Source organism: Sus scrofa, chromosome 11 (assembly GCF_054392235.1).
Source record: "Sus scrofa isolate SSC_HxYL_T2T_F1_AM1 chromosome 11, Sscrofa_HxYL_maternal_Yorkshire_Landrace_v2.0, whole genome shotgun sequence".
Classification (NCBI taxonomy): domain Eukaryota; kingdom Metazoa; phylum Chordata; class Mammalia; order Artiodactyla; family Suidae; genus Sus; species Sus scrofa.
Genome location: NC_139393.1, coordinates 83790596 through 83797881, shown reverse-complemented (window position 1 = coordinate 83797881; position 7286 = coordinate 83790596). Strand labels below are relative to the sequence as shown.

Here is a 7286-nt window from a genome sequence, read left to right as displayed (position 1 = left end):
GAGCCGCGTCTGCAACCGACACCACAGCTCACGGCAACGCCGGATCGTTAACCCACTGAGCAAGGGCAGGGACCAAACCCGCAACCTCATGGTTCCTAGTCGGATTCGTTAACCACTGCGCCACGACGGGAACTCCCCCATTCTTTTTTAGATTCTTTTCCCATATAGGTAATTACAGAATAATGAAATTATCATACTAGGGGAAGTAAGTCAGACAGAGAGAGACAGAAATCATGATATCACTTATACGTGGAATCTAAAACAATAATACAGACGAACTTTTTTTTTTTTTATGAAACAGAAACTCATTGGCTTAGAAAACAAACATATGGTTACCAAAGAGGGGACGAGGGGGTGTAAATTAGGAGTTTGAGATTCACGTATATACACGTGACGACATGGAAAAGAGATAATCAACACGGACCTACTGCACAGCACAGGGAACTACGCTCTAGCTTTTGCTAGACGTGCAGTGGCAATGACCTTCCTGGGAGCCACCATGTAAGCGTCTGTCATCGGATGTACTCGTCTCATCGAGCTCTTGGGCAGAGTCCCCTGGTTTCTCCCCTCCTGTTGCTGCGGACGCATGAGGGGATTCTGGAATCCACCCGGGCAGGTGAGAGCAGCGCATCAGCTCTTAGCCCTGTGTGGTCTAGGGCGCAGAAGGATGCTGTCAAGATTCTTCCTGTGACCTTGAGAATCAGCTTGTCTAGCAGCTGGACCCGCCGTGCTGAGTATGTTCGCTCTGGCCCGGATTGTGCACCTGCTAAACACTTCGATATGCAGGAACCTGTTCAGCGAGCTGCAGTGGGGCTTAATGTTTACTCAGGGAAGCCAACCAGCCAGCAAAAAGGTTCCTGAGCTCCGTACCTCTTAGCCAAGGGGCCCGTGTAGCCAGGGAGGGAAGCAACCATGGGAAATCATTTGCTCAGGCATGGCTGCCTCTTTGTCTTCTGTCTTGGAAGGTCTCACCTTTTGCCACCTCATCTCTGGATGTTGGCAGGCATTTCTGGGGGGTGTTTTCAGGGAGACCTGCCCTTAGATAAAACATTTATTATGTGATAAAATAGGCGTGTTAAACTCATGCGAGAAATGACATTTTCATTTAATAGATAATGCTAGGACATCAGCTAATATTTGCAAAAACATAGCCAAGCAACAAACAAACACAGCCTAGATTCTCACTTGAGAGAAAATATATACAAAAAAATTCTGGCTGGGTTAAAGCGTTAAATATAGAAAAGAAAAATATAAAGATGTCGACGAATGTGTAAGTAGAAATATAACTCATCTCAGAAGGATGTTTTCTACGTATGAATCCATGGAAAAAACTACAGGGTCATAGATTTGACTTTTAAAAATGAAATACGAATCTTTCAATGAACAGAACCCAAGAGCAGAAGCAAAAGGAAAAGGGAAAGAAAAGAAAAAGGAAATATTTACAGACAGGATAAATATTTATCTCATTGTGGACAAATGGGTCACAGCCTTCATTTAGGCAGAACTTTTGCCGGGCAGTCAAAAGAAAGGTGAGAGCATCAAAAGAGAGAGTTTCTGAGGATAAGAACCACAAAAATGCACTCAGATAGGGCCTACATGATCTTTCCTCAGCCACAGAAGAGGAGAAGCATGTTCCAGAGCGCAGAGTCGGTCCTGGAGTCGGGACGGTGTCAGGCCGGCGTGGGCTGTTGTGACGCCCTCTGGTCTCACTCACAGAGAGGCTGAGAAAAAGAGGCAAGGACATGATACGAAAGAAGACTCCTCGGATCCCAGCCAGGACCTTGGCCAGACCCCCAGCAGGCAGGGATGGGAACGCAAGACCCCACCAACGAATCTGACTGTATTTTGTTTCATGACTATGCACAAGTTATTCTGGGGTAAAATGTGTCCAATTTTTTTCCAATCGGATTGCCACTTTCGGTGTTCACTCCCAATCCAGTAAATAATCCCTCTCATGAAAAAGAATAAAAATGACAGCAGCTAACATTCACCAAGTGCGTCCCAGGCATCGTGCTCCATGTTTTATTCAATTTTCACAAGACGGCTGTGCCTTAGGTTGTACTAGTATCATCCCCAGTTTATAAATGAGGAAATGAAGGGTCAGTGCCCCAGATTTCATATGTTGGTTACTGTCAAATCCAAACCCAATTCCAGAGTCTAGCTGGGTGCCCTCAAATCTGCATCTTAGTGCTATTCTAGCCACGACCAGTTAGCTCGAAACTGCATGCCCACTCTGGGACGAAGCAGGCTGTTGTTGCTATCGAACCGGTGGACTGATCACCTGAAAAAAACAAAACAAAACAAAACTATGCATGGTTATTAGATTTCCCTCTTTTTCTAAGGCCCTGACCTTTTCAAGGGTAAACACTAAGTATGCTTCGGAGCCGGAGCCCCTCAAACAGGTGAGGGATGTCTCTGGGCTTTTGCCGTCACCGTTTCTAAGCAGCGATGAGAAGGTATGTGAGTCAGTCACCAAACTGGATGTTTAGCCGCACCAGCCTTCACCAGGGACAAAGACCAGATCCACTTGTAATTTCTCCCCCTGCCGTTGGCAAGGCATTCCCACGATCAAAATGGAGCTGGTGTGAGTGGATTTGGAAATTATACATGTATACATGTGTGTTAGAATGATGCTCTAATATTACCGCTGAATGTAGGGGGCCAGTCGCAGGGGAATGTAATCTCTTCTGTGACTGCACTTCTACAGAGAAAACGTGTTTGCTCTGCTAAGATTTGCTTTTAGGATTTCCGAATCTGTCGCGTACAGGAGCGCATCCAGAAAGATGAAGGGTGTTTAACCCAGCGTCTCATAAAAAGCCAATATATACCTTTATGTGCACAACACGTTGGTGTTGCCAACTCAGATGCACAGAAATAGAAGCGTCTGTTTACCCTCTCTGACACAGGGTTTAAGATAAGAGCGGATAAAGAAAATGCACAGAGTTCAGCCTCCTTCCCTCTGAATCCCCCGAGACTCTTTCCTCTGTCCAATTAAACAATTTCGTCTTGAACGGAAATGCTTCCGTAGGGCTTGAGTCTTTAAAAAAAAAAAAAAAAAAAAGAAAAACAACCAAAGCTTTGCATCACAAACTGGAGGCTCGGGGACCCTGCCCCAAGGCTGCGTTTGGATTGGAAGGTGGGGTGGCCTCCAGCATGGAGTCTACCCTTCCGATGGTGGAGTCTACGGCCGTCTGTGGACACACTTGGTGACAAATGCTTGTGCATTCACTCTGGCTGTCACCTGGAGACACAGATAGGCATTTTCTCTTGTCTGCATTTCTTACAGAGATAGGACAGCGGGAAGGAGAAGAAAGGGGTTCAGGGAGGCAGGGAAGGGAGGGCTTCCTGAGACGAGGGGCAGCCCAGCTCCCGTGCTTTGTCCCCGGGGCAGGCTCTGCAGATCAAAACCGGCACAGACAGGGCCCAGTGGCCAAGGCAGGTCCACCCCTTTCAACATCTCCACTGGACCGAGCACCTTCTGGTCCCGTCGTCTGGCTCAGCAGAAGTCTCTCCAGATGTCGTTTAGCCCCCACGGTTGACAAGAAAATGCAGAAGAGAAATTGCCATCGCGTGGGCAGCAGCCTCTCATTTCTCCTCTTTGGGGTGTGGAGACGTCCAGGGAACTCCAGGGCCGGGGGCCCGGGGCTCCACGGTCCGTCCACTTCCTTCTTGGTTCCTGACCTCTTCCTACCCACGCCCGCGGAGGAGTCCTCTGCCTGGCCCCGGCTGGCTTCCTCCTCTCCCCACGAGGAGCCTGCAAGGTTTCTAGCAGATAAAACAGGTTCCCTCTGAGAGGTTCAGAAAGACGGCGTGGGCCACAGGAAGCCACTGGTTATATCCACAGGGCCAACCTGTGCACTCGATGCCTCATCTTTTTTTTTTTTTTTCCCCATAAAAATCTTTCTATTTATCGCCCTGTTATAAAGAGGAAAGCCCTGGAGAGGTGACCCTTTACCCCACTGACTTTTATGTGGGGGCAGAGCCGAGATTCCCAGCCTGTTAACTGCAGACCTTCTGTCTGAACCCGAAGATTTCCTGCGAGTGTAGGTCTTCGACCTGCTGTAAAGGGTTCGTTCCCAGAAACAAGCCTGATCTCCCCCCCCGCTCCTCTCAGGAACCGGGACCCACCTCAAGAGGGACAGCTGATGCGCTGTGATGCCTTTGATCCTGATGCCTTGCTGGGACCCCCAGAGGGACTGGGATCCCAGGGCGTGAGGGCTGCAGCCAGGGCGGGTCTGCGAGTGGCCCTTGCAGAGGCTGCTTGGGAAGCCCCGTGTGGCTGGAGCTGCGGCCACACACGATAACCCTCTGAGAGCTCTGCACGGGCCCCTCGGGCCGGGTCCCCACCCCTTCTGCTCACGATCCATGGTTTTCTCTTTCATCTCTGCCTTGGGAGCATCAGTTGAGAAATCCCTCCCTTGTTACTTGACTGCACGTGATTTCTCAACTCAAGAGGAAGAGAATGAAAAAAGGGCATTGAAGACATCCTTGGATTAGAATTTAACTCTTGCCCTGAAATTGGGAACAAGTGTGTTATTTATGTCGAAACTTCAGCCTCGCTTCGCTCACAAAACACCATCTATCAAAATTCCTAGCTCGCAGAGTCACTCTGCCAGACCCAATTATGGAGTTAATTCCGCCCTAACTGGAAACAGAGGTTTCGGTTCATTTCCTCTCCCAAAGCTCTGGGGATGCCTTTGATTCAATTCCAGCTCGTCCAAGTTCAAGCCAGTTCAGCTGGATTCAGTGGGCACTTTCCAGCTTATCTTCTGTGAACGTAGAAACGCACACATGCGCTCACACCCACCCCACACTCACACCCAGGCTCACACGCTCACACATACACATGCCTGCAGCCGACAAGCATATATATGCACACATATACACACGTGCACACATTTATGGCCAGCCACACTCACACACAGGCACACAGGCTCACATATATGCACGTAGGCTCCCCACCTGCACGCACATGTACATACGTGCACACAGGCACACCTACCCACACTCTCTCTCTCTCTCTCACTCACACACACACACACACACACACGTCCAGGCTCTCCTCCAACATCTGGTCACACATTTTAAGCTGGTCTGTTCTTATTTTTCCTCAATATTTGGAAACCCTTATTGTTTGCTTCTTTGGTTTTTCCCCTTCCAAACGGTTTTCTTAGATTTCCGCTTTCCTTCTGTCCTCGTTGCAGAAGCTGCATTTCAACAAGCAGGAACCGACAACAACAGAACAGCGTGTCTTCAGCGAACTCACTGCAGACTGTATTACAGAACTGCTACCATCAGATTGCTTCCTTAGACACAGAAGTCCTGCCACTTCTGATTCTCAGCCCAATTGCGGTTTTCGCTCCTTGGGCTGAGAACCTCTCCGACGCTCTGTACGCGCGTACTTTTCTTAGCTCTGCAGATGCATGAAGAAAGTGCTGGAAAGAAATACACAATGTAACTCTGACATAGGCTATTCTCATTCTTCAGCTTCGAGAAAATAATTGCAAAGTTTTCTGCTTTTCACTCAACCAGCTATATCAGGTGGCACTGTATGAAGTTATCGTTTTCGTAGGTGAAAGTGATTGAACACCATCAGTTTATACGTCTTATCATTAAAGATAAGTTTGCGTGGTTGGAAATGTCGGATAAAAGAAGTCTCTGACTTGTGACAACTAGCTTAAGACATAGATAAAACTTCAATAAGTATTAGAGGAACTAAATGTTGGGAACTTTCAAAAACAACAATATATAAATACCCCAACTTTCTAAACAAGGACACTTGTGTTGAATGACAAGCCATTGTCCATGGCACCAGCAAACATGTGCTTTCTTAGAATAGGCAAAAGCACAGGATGCAATCTGAGCATATCTTGACATTCAGCGAAGGAGCAGTGTATTTAATTCGATCAGGCTCTTAAGAGATCTTTAATACAATTTTGCAACGTGGGCATACTAGGTGAAGTATATACTCCTGAAAAGGAAAAGCAGTTTTGTAAGTAATATATAGTATTATCATCAGAGACTCAGAAAAAGAGATTATAAGAAGCACAGAGGAGTTCCCCTCGTGGCTCAGCAGTGAAAACAATCCCATCTAGTACCCACAAGGATGCGGGTTCAAGCCCGGACCTTGCTCGCTCGCTCAGTGGGTTAAGGACCCAGCGTGGCCGTGAGCTGTGGTGTAGGTCACACATGCTGCTTGGATCCCCAGTTGCCGTGGCTTTGGTGTATGCCAGTGGCTGCAGCTCTGATTTGACCCCTAGCCTGAGAACCTCCATATATTGCAGGTGCAGTCATAAAGAAGCTAAATAAATAAATAAATAAAGAGGCACAGAAAGAGCTGATGAGTAGAACTATAATTTAATAGAAAAAACTGTAGTTTCGTCTTTGTTGTGTGAAGACGAAACTTTTTGATTATATGTTGTACTCCACTTGAAATCTCTTGGGAGTTCTTCTTATAACTGGGAAGCTGAGTAGCATTTTTAACCCACTTGCCCGAGTGCTAGTTGCTCACAAGGTCAGGTTACCTGAGGAAACCCCCAGAGCTCAGAGGTGGCTGTTCCGAGATGGGCCAGTGGCCGATGGACCCACTGAGGGGTCCCCAGGACAGAGGAGGGATCGGCCTTGGGCTTCTCAAACCCGGGATCCACCTTGGTCCACGTTTTGTTTCTGAGAAGGAAAGTAAAATTGTCACTTGGCTGGGCAGGCCCCTTTCTGACACTGATTCTGCACATCGAAGTCCCAGGCATTGGGGCTCCGTGTGGAGTGTTGCTGGTCGTGGACTTTGGGTTCTGACGCCCTGGGTCCGAGGTCCTTCTTAGTTGTAGGACTTGGGGTGAATGACTTGGCCTGAGAGGCGGTGTCCTCTGATGGGAGGCCCAACTTTCTCTTCTCCAGAGAGCCGATGTGGGGTTAGGTTAGAACATGCTCATGAAGCTGGGTGCCCCCTCCTTGTCCCACGTGGGACTCTTGGCCAGCTTTTCCTGGGGAACATGACTTGCCACGGACTTACTTTCTGTGCCGGGACTTTTAACCCCATATCTCAGGCCTCTGGCAATAAGGAAACACTTCGTTTCCGGCTTCGGAGTGAAAACTCTGACTCCAACTTTATGACAGGAAATACCATCCAAACAATAGGATTTTCTCCCCCCCAAACTCAAGTTTCCTCCTTCAGACCACGACCGCCTTTGCTGGATCTCAGCTGGATCTTAAAACAGTGGTTCCAAAGGCCGGACCCCTGGGCTTGCTGGGAGTAGGACCTTTCTGAATATCAGAATTATCTGACCCGT

General features: G+C 48.1%; 1 long non-coding RNA gene across 1 annotated transcript; it reads right to left on the bottom strand.

Annotated features, from left to right (window-relative positions):
- Positions 1–1084: 1084 nt before the first annotated feature.
- On the bottom strand, positions 1085–4386 carry LOC106505355 (uncharacterized). Its single transcript, XR_002336769.2, has 2 exons — positions 4129–4386; positions 1085–2281 (listed from the first exon to the last, which is right to left on the bottom strand). It is a non-coding gene; the product is annotated as an uncharacterized LOC106505355 (long non-coding RNA).
- Between the last annotated feature and the right edge of the window lie 2900 nt (positions 4387–7286).